General features: G+C 39.4%; 1 long non-coding RNA gene across 1 annotated transcript in view; it reads right to left on the reverse strand.

Annotated features, from left to right (window-relative positions):
• Window positions 1–20,985, reverse strand: part of LOC113901130 — a 779,591-nt gene that overhangs the window by 497,565 nt on the left and 261,041 nt on the right. The window contains exons 4-5 of the long non-coding RNA XR_003513318.1: window positions 20,767–20,850; window positions 15,351–15,521 (exon numbers count right to left, since the gene is read on the reverse strand). This is a non-coding gene — a long non-coding RNA (uncharacterized LOC113901130). The remainder of the gene's footprint in view (window positions 1–15,350; window positions 15,522–20,766; window positions 20,851–20,985) is intronic.

Consider the following 20,985-nt stretch of genomic DNA (forward strand, 5'->3'; position numbering starts at 1 on the left):
GGTTCGGGTTTTGTTTGTTTGTTTGTTTTTGTTTTTTAAGCAAAGAAATAACACAGTTATACTTGTGCTTCAAACAGATTACTCTGGAAATAATGTGCAGGATAAATCTGAGATGGTCAAAGTCAGTGGTTAAAAAGGCTATTGGGAAGCTGGAGAAGAAATGAAGAATTCAGTAGTTATTTAGAGGTATGACAAGGAGGAGTAGGTAAATGGATTGGCTCAGGGAATCCAGATCCTAGCTCTAAGAACCGCTATTTAGGCTCTACATGTACATGTGCATCTGTGCTGGCATGTCTAACTCTTTGCGACCCCATGGACTATAGCCCACCAGGCTTCCCTGTCCATGGGATTTTCCTGGCAAGAATACTGGAGTGGGTTGGCATTTCCCCCTTCAGGGGATCTTCCTGATTCAGGGATTGAACCCATGTCTCCTGCATTACAGGCAGATTCTTTACTGCTTCCCCACAGGGTCTGGAAATACCCAGGAAAGGAAACTGGGGGCACACATAGATCCCAGGTGCTCCTTCCATATGACTGACGGAAAAAACATGAGCATCAAACAGTAATAAGCGAATCTGAAGACTGAAAGTCAAGGAAAATATAATTCTAAACTCTGTTAGAAGACATCTCAAAATGATTCATATAAAACCTGCCCTCTAAATGGATAAATGTTTTTGTATGGCTGAGTCCCTTTGCTGTCTACCTGAAACTATCACCACATTGTTCACTGGTTATATTCTAAAATAAATAAAAAGTGTTTGTTTGTTTTTTTTTAAAAGCCCTATCTTCTAATTTTGTCTAGGGTTGGGGTAAGGAATATTATTTGATTTTGTTTCCATGGACTGGGAAAGGAAGAGGTGGAGAGAAACCAGAAAAGAAAAAAAAAAAAAAAACAGAAAATAACAAAAAGCTTCCTTGAAGACCTTTTAAAGATGCATCTCTTAATTGCCATCTGATTTTTATATCACCATGACATCATCTTGCCATTTGCCTCAGTGACTCAATGGTAGGTTTCATTCTTCTCCAAGATGTTCTCAAACTTTTTTCCCTGGAAACACACTAAGGGAACGAAGATGGGTCCTGGAGTTCAGCAGATCTGGCTTTCAGTCCTGGCTCTGCCACAGGTCAGCAACATGATCTAGAGACCACGTCATTCCTCCCTACATCTCTGTTCCCTCCTGGGGAAAATACAAACTCAGAGTTTCAGAGGAGTAACTGAAGGGATGTAGGTTACAGTTTCTAGTATATAGCTTGCCAAATAACAGGTGCTCTATGAAAGTTTGATTAACGTAGCTCAAGCTTGTGATGCATGTGGAATAGAGAGGGATAGGAGATGAAGAAGGAACACAACAAATGTGCATGTCAGACTAAGGCATTAGTGGGCAAACATTTAAGAACTTTAAGAAGGGAAGGAAAATAGATTTGTTTGCAGGAGCCAAGCTACAGCATGTTACTCAGTTAGGAAATATATGTAATAATCTAAGTAAGCAATAATGAACTTAGGCAGGATAGTGGTAGCAAGACTAAAAAGAAAGAATAATTTTCTTAGATATTCAGCAAGATTATTGATTACTAGTGGTAGTGTAAAAGAGAGAGGAGACTAAAATGGCTCCAGTTTCTAGCCTGAAAGATAATGCATGGTCCTATTCAAAAGACAATGAACAGAGGAGGAAAAGTAAGTGTAAAGATGAAGACAAGTAGCTCACTTATTGAATGATTCCTATGGGAATCATAGCTTCCCTGGTGACTCAGTTGGTAAAGAATCCACCTGCAACGCAGGAGACCCAGGTTCAATCCATGGGTGGGGAATAAGGAGAAGGAAATGGCAACCCACAGTATTCTTGCCTGGAAAATTACATGGACAGAGGAGCCTGGTGGGCTACGGTCCATGGGGTCACAAAGAATCGGACACGACTTAGCAACTAAACCACACCATTCAACAAACACTGTGGAAGGTCTAAAATATCAGAACATGTGGCATGCAGCAAGGAACCTACAAAGATGACCCCATTCCTCATGGAACTTAGATGCTAGCAAGAAAGTTAACTAGATAAAAGTATTCAAGAAAAGTGACCCAGGAAGTGTGATACCGGAGAGCATTCAAGGAAAGTGATCCAGGAGAGAAGTATATGTGAAAGTCTTGAGGCTGAAAGAAATACCACCTTTACAGAAGTAAGGGAGCTCTCAGGCTGAAGTGAAGAGAGGAAGGCACCTGATGAGGATAGAGGTGTTTCCAGATTGCCCAGGTGCTGACGGACCATTTCAAGAATGTGGGCTTACAGTCAAAGGAATGGATAAAGAAGATGTAGTATATATAGCAATGGAATATTACCCAGCCATTAAAAAGAATGAAATAATGCTATTCGCAGCAAGATAGATGGACCTAGAGATTGTCATACTGAGTGAAATAAGGCAGACAGAGAAGGAGAAATATTGTATGACATGCTTTATATGTGGAATCTAAAAAGAAATGATACAAATGAACTTAGAAAGAGACTCACAGACTTAGAGAATGAACTTATGGTTGCCAGGGGGAAGGATGAGGAAAGGGATAATTAGGGAGTTTGGGATGGACATGTACACACTGCTATATTTAAAATGGATAACCAACAAGGACCTACTGTATAGCACATGGAACTCTGCTCAATCTTATGTGGCAGCCTGGGCGGGAGAGGAGTTTAGGGGAGAATGAATACATATTTCACCGGAAAATCATGTGGACAGAGGAGCATCATGGGCTCCTCTATATGTATGGCTGAGTCCCTTCACTGTTCACCTGAAACAATCACAACACTGTTAATCAGCTACATCTAACACAAACTTTAAAAGTTTAAAAAGAAAAGAAATAAATTAACCATCCTAGAAGAAAAGAAGAATATGGGCTTTATTGAGGTCATTGATGAGTTTTGAACAGTAATCTGAGATATGGTCAGACTCATATTTGGAAATTTCACTCTAACTGCAGTAAGGAGAATGCTTTAAGGATATGCACTTGTCAGACTAGAAGTTCTGAAAAGCCCACCTGCCACAGAAAATCTAGACACCGGATAAAAAAATGCAAATGTAAGTTCAAATGCATTGCTCAGCTTACAAGAAAGAAACAGAAATCCCCAAAACTTATAAAATTAATATGCTGAAACCAAAATGGTAGGCAAACTCAGCAGCCAGAAGTGCCCTGGGATTAAATGTTAACACCACAAAACTAGAGTTTTGGGGACCAATGGCTGTCTGGGAGAACAGGAGCTTAAACTTTTGGCCCATTGAAAGAACAGCATTGTCAGGACATTTAAAAGACCTACACTCAGTGAAAAAGACAGCTAGAAGAAAATCCATTTACTTCTAGAAGAAGAGGAGGTAAGGATACCTATTTATCTCTAGGTGGGGTAAAATATGGTCTTCAAAAGTGCTTAAAAAACAACAACATGATACTGTTATCTTACTTTAAATTTTGATTTGTTACAAAATAGAAATAGACTCACATAAATACAAAACCAACTTATGATTACCAAAGGAGATCATGGTGATGCAGGTCAGTGGAGAGAAAAATTAGAAGTTTGGGATTAACAGACACACACTAGTATATATAAAATAGACAAACCACGAGGACCTACTATATAGCACAGGGAAGTATACTCAATACCTTGTAATAATCTGTAATAGAAAAGAATCTTAAAAAGTAGCTATATAAAACTGTGTATAAACTAAATAGACATTTCTCCAAAAGAGACATACAGATGGCTAACAAACACATGAAAAGATGCTCAACATCACTCATTATCAGAGAAATGCAAATCAAAACCACTATGAGGTACCATTTCACGCCAGTCAGAATGGCTGTGATCCAAAAGTCTACAAGCAATAAATGCTGGGGAGGGTGTGGAGAAAAGGGAACCCTCTTACACTGTTGGTGGGAATGCAAACTAGTACAGCCACTATGGAGAACAGTGTGGAGATTCCTTAAAAAACTGGAAATAGAACTGCCATATGACCCAGCAATCCCACTGCTGGGCATACACACCGAGGAAACCAGAATTGAAAGAGACACGTGTACCCCAATGTTCATCGCAGCACTGTTTATAATAGCCAGGACATGGAAGCAACCTAGATGTCCATCAGCAGATGAATGGATAAGAAAGCTGTGGTACATATACACAATGGAGTATTACTCAGCCATTAAAAAGAATACATTTGAATCTGTTCTAATGAGGTGGATGAAACTGGAGCCTATTATACAGAGTGAAGTAAGCCAGAAAGAAAAACACCAATACAGTATACTAACGCATATATATGGAATTTAGAAAGATGGTAACAACAACCCTGTATGCGAGACAGCAAAAGAGACACAGATGGTTCGATGCAGGATACAGGATGCTTGGGGCTGGTGCACTGGGATGACCCAGAGGGATGGTATGGGGAGGGAGGGGGGAGGAGGGTTCAGGATGGGGAACACATGTATACCTGTGGCAGATTCATTTTGATATATGGCAAAACCAATACAATATTGTAAAGTTAAAAAATAAAATTAAATTAAAAAAAAAAGAGACACAGATTTACAGAACAGTCTTTTGGACTCTGTGGGGGTGGGGGATGATTTGGGAGAATGGCATTAAAACATGTATAATATTATATAAGAAACGAATCGCCAGTCCAGGTTCAATGCAGGATACAAGAAGCTTGGGCCTGGTACACTGGGATGACCCAGAGGGATGGTATGGGGAGGGAGGTAGGAGCAGGGTTCAGGATGGGGAATACATGTACACCTGTAGCGGATGCATGTTGATGTATGGCAAAACCAATACAATATTGTAAAGTAAAAAAAAAAAATTAAAAAATAATAATAATAATAATTAAATAATTTAAAAATAATAATAATAAAAAATTTTTTAAAAACTGTGTATAACTGAATCACTTCGCTGCATACCTGAAACTAACACATATTGTAAATTAACTATACTTCAATTTAAAATGGTTACATAATTTAAAAAAAGGAATTACTTTAATCACAAACACACACACACAAAGTTCACTATGCATCACTTTATTTTACTCTCTAGGCCAGGGAGATAATGAAAATCTCCTAGTTAAGTGCTCATGCTACTCTGTTATCTGAAATTTACCACTAAAATAATGTAGATTTTCCTTAAAGCTTCCAGGAAGCACAGGGACTTCTGGGCAACGTTTAACATTCATGATAATATCTAATATTTGTTACATGAGTTAAATTTTACAAAATGCTATTAAAACAAGCGATAGCCCTATTCTCTCTTCTGGGAAAGCCTGATTACCCAGCGTCAAGTCCTTAAGGAGCTCACCTGCCTTTACTTGTGAGCTCTACATATTGACTCCCTGAATAATGGCCCAACGAATGAAGCAACTACATTTCCTTCTCTTAGGTTTCTTGTACAGATTAGCCATTCCATCTCTTCTCTTCACAGGCAATTTCCAGTTGTATGTCTCTCTCTAAGCCAGTGTTAAAGAAAATGGAGGTGAATTCTGTTTCCACAGCTTATAAGTTGTGTGACTCTGTGCAAGTTACTGACCCCCATTTCCTTCATCTGTAAAAGTGGAAACAGAAACACATACTTGAGATTACTTTGAGGCCAGATAACAGAGATTTATATATGCATACCTGGATTTTATTACATTTTATGCCTTCCTGGGCATCCTTGAACTTAAAGTGAAAGTGAAGTCACTCAGTCGTGTTCCACTCTTTGTGACCCCATGGACTGTAGCCTACCAGGCTCCTCCCTCCATGGGATTCTCCAGGCAAGAGTACTGGAGTGGGTTGCCATTTCTTTCTCCAGGGAATCTTCCTGACCCAGGGATCGAACCCAGGTCTCCTGCATTGCAGGCAGACGATTTAACCTCTGAGCTACCAGGGAAGCCCTTGAACTTAACCGTTACTCAAAAACAGAAAAGTCCTTGCATAGGATCACTATTTGGGGTTTAGGTGTGTTGTTTAGTTTCCATATATATGGGGTTGCTGATTTTGAGGGCTTTTTACTTACTATTTTGATATATTTTTATTAGTTAAAAAAAAGGATAATTATGGCCAGAGAACATGATTTATATGATAGTATTCTTTGGACTATATTAAGACTTCACTTTTGACCTAGTATGTGGTTAGTATTTATCAATATTTGGCCTGTATTTGGAAGAACATGCATTGTCTATATTTTTAAGGGGCAGGGATATATCTAAATCTGTATATTTATATCTGTCTAAATATTAAGTCAAGCTTGTTGAATGTGTTCATCCACCCTTCTGTATGTTTTTCTACTTACCTATTGTGAAAGAAGTCTATTAAATCTCCCACTATGACTGGGGACTTCATCAATTTATAGTTGCATTTCTGTGCACTTTTAGTTTCTATATTTTGAAACTGCATTATAATATAGTGCATTTGTTATGTCACTCTTGGTATGGCCTACTGGTACACTGTCTCTCTTATCCACAGTTATCTTTTACTCCTAATATTGTTCTGTGACTTTAAATCTATTTGAAAGTGAAAGTCGCTCAGTCATGTCCAACTCTTTGAGACTCCATGGACTATACAGTCCATGGAATTCTCCAGGCCCGAATACTGGAGTGGGCAGCCTATCCCTTCTCCACTGGATCTTCCCAACCCAGGAATCGAATTAGGGTCTCCTGCATTGCAGGCAGATTCTTTACCAACTGAGCTATTAGGGAAGCCTTAAATCTATTTAGTTTGATGTTAATGTTCTTATGCCAAGTTTCTTTCAGTTACTATTAGTCTGATATGTTCTTTTTCCATCTCTTTACTTTCTTTTTTTTTAATTTAAATTTATTTACTTTAATTGGAGGCTAATTACTTTACAATATTTTACAAATTTTACAAAATTTACAATACAATACAATATTGTATTGGTTCTGCCACACATCAACATGAATCCGCCATGGGTGTACACGTGCTCCCCATCCTGAACTCCCCTCCCAACTCCCTCCCCGTACCATCCCTCCAGGTCTTTCTTTCAGATTTTAGCTATATCTCATAAAGAGAAAAAATGTTTCCTTTCAATGATGTATTTCAACAAATTTTATCTATTTACAATTATTATGATTATTCATATTCTTGAATTTATCTCTTTCATCTGACTTTCCCTTCTCCATAATTTAAATCAAGGACAAAGAGTTGAGTTAATCACATTTTTCAGTAAATTATCACTAGTTTCACACTCTTAATTTTTGTTTTTTTTTTCCCCATTTCCCTCTCTAATTTCACCTATCTCATATGATTATAATCCTTAATATGCCTGATATGATTATAAAATATGTATATGTGTTTTGAAAGTTCTATAAAATTCACGTATATAACCATTTAACCTCTTTGTTTTGTTTTCAATTTTTTTCTTCTTTCTTTCCTATTGTTGTCTGACAGAATTTCTTAATTCCTTTGTCTCCCACTACTGGCTTGCTGACTTGATTTCTTTATACTTTTTTTACTTTTTACTTTCACATTTTGAACATGAAAACATAACTTAGAGACTGAAATTAATGTATCCTCCTAAACAATATATGGAGAAGGCAATGGCACCCCACTCCAGTACTCTTGCCTGGAAAATCCCACGGACGGAGGAGCCTGGTAGGCTGCAGTCCATGGGATCGCTAGGAGTCGGACACGACTGAGAGACTTCACTTTGACTTTTCACTTTCATGCACTGGAGGAGGAAACGGCAACCCACTCCAGTGTTCTTGCCTGGAGAATCCCAGGGACGGCGGAGTCTGGTGGGCTGCCATCTCTGGGGTCACACAGAGTCGGACACGACTGAAGTGACTCGGCAGCAGCAGCAAACAATATACACCCCACTCTTCCTTTGCACCATTCCCTCATACTCCATAATATTACTTTGGAAATGTTGCTTCCACTTTAACTGTCACTTAAGTGAATTTTATTTTTATAGTCAGTGCTTATTCAGATTTATCAACACACTCAGCAATATTAGTTCTCCATTGCTTTTTCACTTGCAAGTCCTTCTGAGTTCAATGTCCTCTCTCCTGAAGTACATTCTTCTGTAGTTCTTAGGGTAAGAGTCTTTAAGTCATAAACGCCCTGCTCCTCTTCATCTGAAAATGTCTATATTTTATCTTAATTCTTATAGTTTAACTTGGTTTAGAATTCTAAGCTAACAGTGATTTTTCCCTTAAAATTTTCTACCTGTTTTTCTATTTTCTTTTGCAGTCTACTGTTGATAACTGTCAGCAGGACATTAGTTTTTCTCTCTGGCTGCTTTTACGTTTTTGTCTATGCCTTAAATGGTTCTGCAGTTTTCACCACAGGATGTCTGTGTGTACATCTATTTCATATTCTTTAGAACTTGTGTGCTTCTTCCACTGGGGCATTAATATATTTCTTCAATTCTACAAAAAAATCAGGCATTATACCTTAAATTATTGCCTCTGTCCCATCTTTCTGCTGGGCCTTCTCATTCTCTCCTCCATGATTCTTAGCCAATACTTAGTCTGTCTTTCTTTTTATCTTTAGGTTCAGCCCACTAGTACCTTCCTCAGATCCCTCTCCACTTGGTCAGTTATCTCCTTTTGGTACTTAATATGTTATTTAAGTCATGTATTGTTTATAATTTTAACAACTTTTTTTATTTTTAGAGGTTCTACTTGAATTTTTTTCAAATCTACATGTTCTTTTTCTATACATCGGTTCATATTTATTACAGTTTCTATTCCTTCATTAAGCTCAAAAGTCCTTTAATTATACTTATTGTATAGAATCTTTCAGATTGTTCTATTTTCTCTGCTTGGAGTACTAATTCTCCTCTATCTTGCACCAGCTAATTTTCTGTCCTGATGCATAATTTTCTCACATAATTTACCATTTTAATTATGGACTCATATTCAGTGAGGGTTGTATTTTCTAAGATGTCTTAAGGGCTCTGTTTTATGGAAGAATCCACATTTAGTGGTTTACTATTTGCTTCTCTGAGGACTTCAAAACAGTTTTGTTAATACTTTCTCAGCTTCTAGTTCTAACACTATAATAGTAAAATAAGTTAAATTTGATTTCTTGTAACTGACTTTTGTTTTTAACCTTACTTATAGCACCAGGCATCCAGAAAATTTCCATGCTACTTCCTTAGTTTTCTCATCTCTTTTCTATGGATGCAGTAGCCATCCAATCTTCCATGCTTTATGCAAGAGCTCCCCTCTAACTCTCTGTAGCCTAAGTCCATATACTCTGTTCTGTTGCTCTGGCTTTGAGTTCCCTCTCCATTTTTCTGCTTAGGTATTCACCTTTTAAGCTCAGATTTCATTATTATTATCTTATTGTTATTTTGCTTTTATCCAGCATGTGTCTGTGTTTGTAGCATTGAGGGTACTGCTTACATTGGTTTGATTCACTTGGTTGTGAGAAGTGTCACTGGGGTGCCTTGTTTTATGTAGGAGTTAAGATCCTTTTCTAATTCTCTTGTCCTAAACCTTAGTTCTCAAACCCAGTTTTGATTTGAAATATCCCACTCAGTCATTCCCATTATTTACTCAACCAGCTTAAAGACATGCTTGCAAAAAATCGAAGCCAAGTACTTCGGGTGTTCTTGAAACTATTTGAAATTATTTGAAACTGAACTTCTATGTTCTCTTCAAAATCTAATTTTTTTCATTCCTTTAAGAAACTAATGTCACACAAAGGGAGTAACTGCTCTTTTTTGTCCAGAAATATATCTTCCTTGGTTCCCTCAGTAATGCCTTCATTAGATCTCATGCACAATTATTGGCTATTTCCATTTCTCTTTAACAAGGTTGTCTGTCTAATTAAGAACACTTCAAGACCAGACCACAAGTGATGTGCTTTACAGAGGGGCAACTAAATGACTTTTTTTTTTTTTTGCTGTTTCATTACCAACACCATCAGAAATAAAACTGAGGATCTAATGTCATATACAAAAAATAAGCTCTGTTGTTTTTAATATTCTTCTAAAGCATGATACCTTTGGTCAATAGATGGTAACATTTCATGCAAATTAATATATTAAAAGTATTTGCAACTTAACATAGTCCCCCTTGGGGGAAAAGGCCTTTGTTGATATCCAATAAGTGAGAAAGAACATTATTACATATACTATATATCTGCATACATGTATATAATAACCTCATTTTGAAAATTATATTCTATTCAAGGACAAAAGTTGAACTGTGATCTAAGCTACATAAGAAAAGGATCACTAAGAAATAAATCACTCTACAAATCCTTGTCTATTGCTCCTCAGGATGGTAGGGAAAGACTGCATTTCAGTAAAATATTCAGTGGTTTCAGCAGTTATTTGAGTATTTGTTCATCTTCAGTCCTCCAGTTATTATAACGAAGACATTTTTAACAAAAAATATGAATACTGTGGGTCATCTCCTCGAAATAATCACTGCATTGTAGTAAGACCAAATATTATGTTTATATATGAATGACCTCTTTTCTTTAAAAAAAAAAATTCATATGTCTTTTTTGTTTTTTTAATATTCCTTACTCCTGACTTCACTAATCAGTGTAGAAAGTGCAGGTTTCACAGGGACTCTCAATCTTCCTTATATTGTAAGTAGCACAAAGATTGCCCCCATCCACGTATCCTTCTACCTGCCCATCTTTTAATAAGAGCTAGTGCCTACATAAAGACTTCTAACATCAGCCTTTGATCCTCTGATCCAGTCTATTTTGCCTTGTCCTGGTCAAACTACAAAAAGGGAAGAATGTAAAGGCATAGGCAGACACTTCTCGATTCCCCCACTCTGCTTGCATTTCTATACGCCGCCCCTACATTTCTGTACATCTCTGTGTTTCTCCCTTCTTTCCTGGGACTGTATGTCTGTTAACAGTGACTGGAAGGATTAAATATAGATTGATTTTGGGCTCTCTACATGTACCTCATTTACAAACTTTTAATGTTTACAAAGAAAAAGCTGATTCTTGAACTCAGTACAGCAGAAACTATATTGCTTCAATACAACCCTGTTGTTCAATTATTCAACCCTTACCATCTTTCCAAAAGAGTAACTCCTCATATATTTTCTAGTGGCAAAGAAATTCTCACTGTTAATTTGTCAGGTAAAAGAATGACAGCTATTATTAATAATACAGAAAGCATATATGCTAGATCAACATACAAAGTAATAGAAACTGATCGTTTGAACAATGTGCCAGAACTCAACATCCCATTTTTTATCTCCTACAAAGTAGGCAGTGTAGAATATGTCTCCACGGTTCTCACAGGCACTGTTGGCTTTGCTCAGAACATTTATGGAACTTCTCTTTCAGAATGGTCTTTACACATGGTCTACATTGCTTTACACAGAGGCTATCCCAGCCTCTAGGATAGCAAATCACCATCATGGAATAGTTATTCTTACTTCATTTTGTCTTTAAGATGTAAACATTACATGGAGAGAACGGAAATAGATGTTCAAGGTGGATAATACATTTGGGTCTGCTCAAATACCAGTAGTGAGACTATCAGGTAATAGGAGTATTTTCCTAGTATACCTTATAAACTGATTCTGAAGCTAGGATGAATTTCAAAATAGTTGCGAAAACAACAGCTTCACCACAACAAAAACAAATCGTCTCATAGAAACTCCCTTTGAAGGGCAACACTCCTCTGCTTTAAGAGCTAAGTGCTGTTGTATTTCTTATGTGAAATTACTTTTTGTTTATAATTCATAGTTTCATTCTCTTTAAAAATATTTAAAGAGGTTTAAATATTTTTATGAAATATTTTTATGCTCAAGTTGTATAGGATTAAAGATTTGCTTTCAAAATATGTTTGGACATATTTTGAAAAGTAAATGTTTTCTGGGGGAAAGGCTAGGATATGATCACTGAAGTTTTATTTACTTCAGAGTAACTTCTCTTGGTTGCATAAAGCATGCAAATATTTGTACAAGATTCCCTTTCCTGAGGCAGAGCTGGAGTGAAGTAACAGGAGATGCCATAGACTTGGAATGAAGGGGTGTTGACTCTAACCCTGGCTAATTTGTTGTCTCTTGACAACAAATATCAGATTGTTTTTCCATCTGTGATGCTTATCATCCTCTGAGGATTTGCAGAATTAAGTGAAGTGACTTTTGAAAGCCCTACAGAATCAAATTGTAGCAGGAGATGGAGCCCTGGAGCACTGACTGGGGAAATCCAAAAACACTGTTTTGAACTGGTAATTAGAGTTTAACTATGTTTCAGCCTCTGACCCACTCATCCATTCAGCCTTTTGGAATATGCTGAAATGCTGGATGAGCACATGGATCACTGAAGCACAGGGCTCAAATGATCACAACCAAAAACTCGCCAACACTAAATTTTCAGAATTGTGACTATAATCAGGAATCACAGTAAACATTATCACAAGACACCAGCTACTATCTGAAGACACAGAGTATATATACAACATAGTACATAGCTTAATTAATCTACATGTGTATTTTTTAAAATCTGAAAGTATGTAGATAGATGATATATGTTTGTGTATATGTGTATATACATATGTGTATATATGTGTATACACACACACACACACACACACACACACACACACACACCATGAGGAAAAGAGGCTATCTGTGACATGGAATTATTTTTTCTTCTTTTTTCTTTATCTGTATTTTCTAATGTTTCTAAAAGGAACTCATAGGAATATGAATAACTTCAATTCTCATAAAACTAAAATACTCAGTGTAAGTGGGATCACGCCGCAGAAGTGACAGTAGAACATAGGTATATCACCTCTGTCTACTTGCCCCATCTAATCTGTGTGGCTCAGGTGGTAAAGAATCTGCCTGCAATGCAGGAGACCCAGGTTTGATCCCTGGGTTGGGAAGGTCCCCTGGAGAAGGAAATGGCAACTCACTCAAGTATTCTTGCCTGGAGAATCCCATGGACAGAGGTAGGCAACAGTCCATGGGGTCGCAAAGAGTCAGACATGACTGAGCGACTAACACTACACTACTCCTTGCCCCAAAATGGGCTGCACAAAGCTGTCAGACACATGCATCCTGGACAGCATGCTCTGGATTATCTTGCTAAGCAAAATTTTCAAATCGATCATCCATATAAAAGTTGATTAAAGGGCTCATTCATTATACTGAATTCAAGGTCACTTATCGCTGTATAACTGTAAAAACAATGCAAATAAAATACAGAGTCTGCATTGCTCTCATCATTCATATCAGCCCAAGCTAATTAAAAATAGATTTTTTTCCCCATTGTTTTGTACTCAGGAAAATTAAGCTTCTTGTTTGTTTTCTCTGTACTACCAAGAAATAGCATGTATATGAAGGTGCCAACCTTAAAATATGATGCATTTAAATCTTGGAAACTGGAACTACATTTAGTTTTTCATTTTTTCCATCTTTACTGTCATTGTTCAATGCCAGCATGTTCTTTGGAGTGTACACAGAATAAAAGACCACATTCATTTCCAATAACTTACAGAAGAGTGTGAAACTCAATAAACTTCTACAAAGGACATGGTGGAAGACAAATAGAGTAAATTAGTATGAAAAAAAATTGCAGTAAATGGAAACTTCTGTTTGACAGTTTTTGACTGAAAAATTATATGGTATCCATGTTATTTCTCAAGGTATTCATTTTCTTCAAATTAGACACTGGTTCAAATACTCTTTTTAAATAGCGTCGCTTAGAGGTATGCTTTTTCTGGTGGGTGGGGTACATATTAAAGCGTAGTCTGGCATTATCACTGGTTAATAGTCTATTAGCTTTACACTCCCGAATTTAATGGAAAGGATTTTTGAAAACTTTCACATCAACTTGGTGAGTGAGGAGGTGGGAGGGTAGGTGGAGGATGGGCATGATAAATGATGCATGCTGCTTCTGGTATTATTTTAGCAGATTTTCCAAAAGAAAATATTTTAGCTCATTCTTAGCTTTCAAGTCATTATTTGGAAAATGTATGCTGTCTTGGAATGGAACACAGAATTTCAGAATAATATATAACTCCTTCTGTTAGAGCAAAATATCTTGGTTTCTATACATATCACATATCTATGAAAACCGGCATTTCTTTTAGGCCACTAACTCCAAGAGATCTTGCCTGAGATCACTGTGCCAGACAGAATTTTGGCCCCAATGCCTCTGCTCACTAAATATTGACTATGTAATTTGCATTGTTATATAATTACATGGCAGATGTAATTAAGGTAACTAATCAGTTGACTAATCAGATAGACCACTGATCATTTGGGGCTTCCCTTGTAGTTCATTCAGTAAAAGAATCTGCCTGCAGTGCAGGAGACCCGGGTTCGATTCCTGGGTTGGGAAGATCCCCTGGAGAAGGAAATGGCAACCCACTCCAGTATTCTTTCCTGGAAAATCTCACGGACAGAAGAGTCTGGTGGGCTGCAATCCATGGGGTCGCAAAGAGTCGGGCAAGACTGAGCAACTGACACTTACTGATCATTTAAAGTAAAGAGATTATCCTGGAGTATTCAGTGAGCCTAACCTAATCAAATAAGACTTTGAAAGTAGAAATCTTTCTCTGCCTGGTAGCAGATAAGTCATCAAAGTTTCAAAGGGTGATAAAACTTGATATGCCACTCTTTATTTGAAGATGAAAGGAGTCACTTATTAAGCAAATAAGAATTTCAATTCTATAATAGCAAGAAACTGAATTCAGCCAACAACCTGAATGAGTTTGAAGTGGAACTTTCCCCATAACTCCCAGATAAGAGCCCAAACTAGCCAACTTCTGGATTTTAGTCTTGTGAGGCTCTAAATAGAGGGCCACACTTTACTTAAACTTCCAACCCACATGACTGAGAAAATAAGTGGGTGTTACTCTAAACTGCCAAGTTTATAGTAATCTGTTACAGCATCAATAGAAAATGGACACAGTCGGGCTTCTTGAGTGGTTCAGTGGTAAAGAATCCACTTGCCAATGCAGGAGACATGGGTTTGATCTCTGTTCCAGGAAAGATCCCACATGCTGCAGAGTGACTAAATCTAAGCATCTTAACTATTGAATTAGTTCTCTAGAGACTGGGAGCCACAACTACTGAAGCCCAGAGACTACCCTCTCCTCGCCACAATCAGAAAAAAGCCCAAACTGCAACAAAGACCTAGCATAGCTAAAAATAAACAAATACAATTTTTAAAAAAGAAAACAGACGCACTCACACAGGGAGCAAAGGCTCTTAGATACCACGCCACCCTGTTAATCACCCTCCCCAGTAGGTGGATTTGTACACAACACCACTCCTGTCACTGCCCCCGGGTGCCTCTGTCACCCAGGGCCACACCCCCTCTCACATGATCAAGAGCATGAGTGCAGCAAACTGCTCAGGGAGGCCCACAGCGTCTCACACACAAGATCCAAACTCACCCTGATGATATTCCACTTCACTGCCTTCCACACCACAGCAGCCTCAGGACCCCGGATATTGAACCAGAGTGTCTTTAAGGGGTTCCATTGCAGCTAGCAGAGTGTTCTAGGCTCTTCTCCTAACCTCCATATTGAGCGGTGTAGCTTCTCCAGATTAGACAATATTTCAGTCTGTAAAAAATAGCAGAAAGCATATGGGCTCCAGCATCCTGCTGCCAAGGTTCAGCTCTGGAGTTCATCCTCTACATGACTTGGGCAAGTTACTATGTGTTCCCTCTGTAAAAGGGAGGTTAAAAAGGCTCTACCTCGAAGATCTGTGGGGAGCATTAAATGATTTAGTCATTAGATGCTTAGTGTCGTACCTGGCAAGCAATAAATGCATGATTACATTATCTCTGCTTTTTACTTCTTATCACCCATCATTAGGAATATTACGGCACTCCCTCTTTTCCTACCTATTCAATTAATTTACCCAGTGAAAACTCACATTCCCTTATTACCTTAGAAAATGTTTCACATGTTCTTTGGTTCAGTGATACCCAAACTTGCTTGGTGTTAAGAAACACCTAAAGTACTTGCTAAAAGTACAAATTCACAGGCTCTGTCTCTGTAATGTCTGTTGTAGGAAGTCAGGAGAGCTCCAGAAATCAGCCACTTTTATCAAGGGCCTCAGATGACTCCTATGAACTGTCCTGGTTAAGGACTAGGATCTACGTAATCATGGTCATTTTCAGCCACTGATACTGGTTGTAGGAGCCGGGGGTGGGAGAGAGAGGGCAGGGCATGTGCCAGGATATCCCAAAAAGCCAAGGCCCTTCTAGTGCCACCGTGGGCACTGTCACAGGGTACCAAGATCTTGTCAGGAAAAAATGCAAGCACCCCCTGCAACCCCTTGCTAATGCAAAGTCTACAACAGCAAATTCATACATAGGCCCTTAAAAAAGTGTTCCTTCCATCCCAGTTTCTGTCATTCAAAGTAGCTGGTTAAACAAGCCACTGTATAGCACAGGCAATGCTTCTCAATATTCTGTAATAACCTGAATGGGGAAAGAATTTGAAAAAGAACAGATAAATGTATACGTACAGCTGAATCACTTTGTCATATGCCTGAAACTAACGCAACATTGTTAATCAACTATGCTCCAAAATAAAATAAAAAAATCTTTAAAGTGGCTAGTTAATGCTAACATTATTTGGGGAAGGGATGAAATGAAAGCTATTATGCTAGAGTATGAAGGCTACGCTAAAGTATGAAGCATCAAAGCACTGGCCTTGCTCACAGCACCCGGCACAAAGGAAACACTCAAGAAACGGCTGCTGGTTTAGATACATCCCGACCCACGTGTACAGCCGAGTGAGTGACAGGCCAGAGGTGCTGCTTTCCTTGCCTGCCATGGGTTTTCTTGGCTACATGAAGTTCACAAACATCTTCAAGACACTCTACACCTTGTAAGAGTATAGAACCCAAGGGTAACAGATAAAAATGGATTTATGTGACATCAATTAAACTTAAGTCCTGGCAAGGTAATATACTTTTATAAACTCTGCAAAAGGAAAGATATTTTTGTACTATTTTCTTTCTGAAGGATCCCAAAAGTCTATAAGCTTCAGGCTCCACCATGACTCTTCAAAGAGGGGTTTTGAACTGCTAAGAGGACAAGAAAATAAGATGCTTGAGACAGCCATGCCCTGCTTGCAGCCTGGAGCCCCCAACATCAACAGGTTATGCTCTGAGCAAGTGAACAAACTGTGGTCCCGGCCTTGGGCACAGCTGATCCCTCGTCTCCATGCCCGGCCAGCAGTGCAGAGCTCTTACTCTTCCCTGATTCCAGACACTGCAAGGAGCCAAGGAAGACCTCCACTGGCCCTGACACGCAAATTCCTTTAAAAAAAAAAAAATGTTGACCATTATTAAAGTCCTTATTGAATTTGTTACAATATTGCTTCTGTTTTATGTTTTTTTGACCCCAAGGCATGCGGGATCTTAGCTTTCCAACCAGGGATCCAACCCATACCCCCTGCATTGTAAGGTTAAGTCTTAACTACTGGACCACCAGGGAATTCCCTTAAATTCCTTTTATTGTCCCAGAGCTTCTGGTTTCTCACTCCTAGGCCCTCCCCTACATGCCAATTCCACTTTGTCCCCCATCCCCTACTCAATGATCATGCTCTCTAACCATTACGGCAAGGTGGCAATTAAAAATATGCTGATGCCTTATGCACAAACAGCTCCACAAACATTCTGTGATTTAATTTGAAATATTTGCTTTATATAATTTGTAGATTTTAGCTATTGGACTAAGATCATTCACAGAAATAGATTGTAATTTACTGCTGTTTTTCTGGGGGTTTTTTATTACTGCATAATTAAAACCTACTGTCAGCTAGCACTGGGAGAAAATGTTGGTGTTACGCAGTGTGAATTTTAATTGGCTGCACAATTACCATCTCTTCTTTCAGCAAACCTGCATCTCTGCAGTAATGTGAACTCTCAAATCCCATAAGATGCCTATAACCCACAACCTCGCGATAAACTTACCACGTGATTTTCCACTTGTCAGCCCTGCCAATGCTTTCACAGTGAAGGACCTCAAACTAAAGGCCTGTGGATTTGGGGAAGCTGGCATCAGTGTGAGCAGGTTTGGAGGAAAGTCGGCACAGAACATGGGGTTTTCTCCTCTGGTTGCATTCCCTGCAGCCATTAGGACTGACGACTTTTACAAACACAGAAACATGAGCCAGCTGCTCTTCTCTTGTGCTGTTTCTCACAGCAACAGACAAGGCACTCAAGTGGGCAATGAAAGAGGACTTCAGATTCTTAATAGGAGAACTACCCTCTATGCAATAGAGGTTTTTAAACTGAAGTGGAGTTGATTTACAATATCATGTTAGTTTCAGGTTTATAGAAAAGTGATTCAGCTATCTTTTTCAGATTTTTTTCCATTACAGGCTAGTACAGGATATTGAATATCGTTCCTTGCACTACACAGTGAATCCTTGTTGCTTATCTATTCTGTGTAAGTAGCCTGTCTCTGCTAGTCCCCTACTCCTAATTTATCCCCTGCCTCCTTTTCCCCTTTGGTAATCATAAGTTTGTTTTCTGTGTCTGTGAGTCTGTTTCTGTTTTGTCTGTAGAGTCATTTATATTATTTTTTAGATTCCACATGTAAGTGGTATAGTATTTATCTCTGTCTGTCTGACTTACTTCACCAAGTACAGTATTCCCTTGGCCCATCCATGTTGCTGCAAATGGGGACCTTCCATTCTTGTTTATGGCTGAGTAATATTCCATTGTGTATATTCACCACATCTATATAGGTTCTTCTGGTCAAAATATACCTACCCCATGCCAGTTCCCGTGCTTGGCACTGGGGGTGCAGAAATGAATAATACACAGTCTGTCCTCAACAAGGGCTTCCCAGGTGGCGCTAGTGACAAAGAAGCCGCCTCCCAATGCCAGAGACATAACGGACACAGGTTCGATCCCTGGGTCGGGAAGATCTGCTGGAGAAGGGCATGGCAACCCACTCCAGTGTTCTTGCCAGGAGAATCCCACGAATAGAGGAGCCTGGCAGGCTACAGTCCATGGGTCACAAAGAGTTGGACATGACTGAGCGACTTAGCATACATGCTTGTTCTCAACAAGTGCAAATTCTAGTAGAGAAAGGAAAACATTCACATAAATAATTACATCACCACAGGTTTTGCTAGAGATATAAGGAACTGTTTGATACAAAGGAAAGAACATGGTCTTTGGAATCACAGAGATTAGGGTTCAAATCTCACTTCTTCAATGCATTCAGCTCTACTGCCTTTAGAAGAGTTGCTTCATCAAAGAACAGTGATTTCCTTATAGAAACAGAATGCTACAGTGCTGAGAGGCTCCATGGCTGCTAGGAAGGGGTGTCTGATCAGAGCATTCTCCTCCCCTGTGCTCCCCTTGGAGGACGTGTGGTGGGGAATTTCAGTGACAAAGATTAGAAATGACAGATGTCAGGTATTTGGTACAATGGCTCGCATGTCATAAGGCATTTGATAAGTGATAGTTATCACTGTTGACAACTACTGGGAAAACACCATCTCTCCTGTCCCTGGGCGATTTCAATAACCACCAAGCTCCAATCTCCCCTCCCACTGAGTCTCCTTGGAGCACCCCAGGAGAGCTCTTTCTGCAAAGCAAAGCTGATCTGTTAAAGATCTGCTTTAAATGCTTAGTACCTTCATCTCCCAATTCTATCTTCTTGGCAGAGTTGGGGGCACTGCAGTGCCCAGCACTCTCACCACCACCCTCCCTCTGCTCCTTGCAGAGCCACTTCCCTACCACACCCTGGTTCCTCCTGCTCCCTGATTTTGGACATTCTGTTCCCTTCCAGTCCAACCACCTCTGCTTGTTGAAATCCCCTTGAGGAGCCACATTCTAGCCATAGTATCCTACAAACTACTAACAGACTCAAACCTCCGCCCAACTGTTCCCTCCACTTTCCTGTTTGTCCCTGTCTAATTCATTCTTCAAAATGCAACCATCCGTGCTTGTACACAGTAATCCCATTATGGCACTCACTTCCATAAAACCTTCAGTGATTGTGTTCCCATCATAGTTGAGTGAAATCTGTCCCCCGACCATGGCCTGCGAGGCGCTGCCTGATCTGACCCCTCACGTTATCCCCCTTGGTCACTGCACTCCAGCCACACCAACCGTCTGTGCTACTCCAACCTCAAGCCTTTCCTGCCTCATGTGAGCAACAGCTCCTGCTTCGAGACTCCTGGACTCCTGTCCTTAGTGGGCCTCACACCCACTCCTTCTCCCCTGCTCAGCTCCAGGGCCTCATCCTCTTGAAACCCTTTCCCATCTCCCCAGACTGAATCACGGCTCTGTGATTCTCTCTCATCCTACCCTGCTCTTTTCCTTCATAATATGAATTATAATCTGTAATTACTGAACAATCTTCTTGCCCTCCAGATTGTAAATTTCACAAGGATGGAACCTTAGCCCTGAGCAGGAAGTCCAGAGCCCTGCACCCAGGTCTGTGGAGCAGATGTCTCTATGAAGGTTTCCCAGAGCCCACCACCCTCCCCCTACCCCCATCCATATGACACACTGCTCCCTGGCATTTTGTTTGTATGTCAGTCTCTCCCCACAAGAATGTGAGCCTCTTGACACCAGGGCTATTCTTCGGTGTCTTCCTGCCAAAACAAAGCACCGCCCCCCTGCTCTCCCACATCTGGCATAAAGATGAACTCATGATGGCACAGTGTTCTGAAACCTGCAGATAAAAAAATGTAAAAATCCCTGCCTTCAGATAACAGTGTGACCAAATGCAACAAAATAAATAAACTTACTAAATATACTGAAAATGTCTGCAACCATTAAGAGCTCGAAGTGAAGTAATATTGGCACTAAGTAGCCGTAGCCTACCTGCCTCCTGAGAGATGGTCAGCTTCGTTTTCTACTGTGCTGATGCCTCCCATATCCCGAGAATAGAAGATCTTGTTCAGGGACCTAGAAGAAGAGAAGGAGAAAACAACGTTAGGAGAAGGGAAGGAAAAGAGGGTAGGAAAAAAGGCAAGAAGAAGCAACAGGGCAAGGTGCAGAGAGCTGAGCTCTGACGTCAGACCACGTGGATCACATCCTGCC

This window comes from Bos indicus x Bos taurus, chromosome 11 (genome assembly GCF_003369695.1).
Source record: "Bos indicus x Bos taurus breed Angus x Brahman F1 hybrid chromosome 11, Bos_hybrid_MaternalHap_v2.0, whole genome shotgun sequence".
In the NCBI taxonomy this organism is placed as follows: domain Eukaryota; kingdom Metazoa; phylum Chordata; class Mammalia; order Artiodactyla; family Bovidae; genus Bos; species Bos indicus x Bos taurus.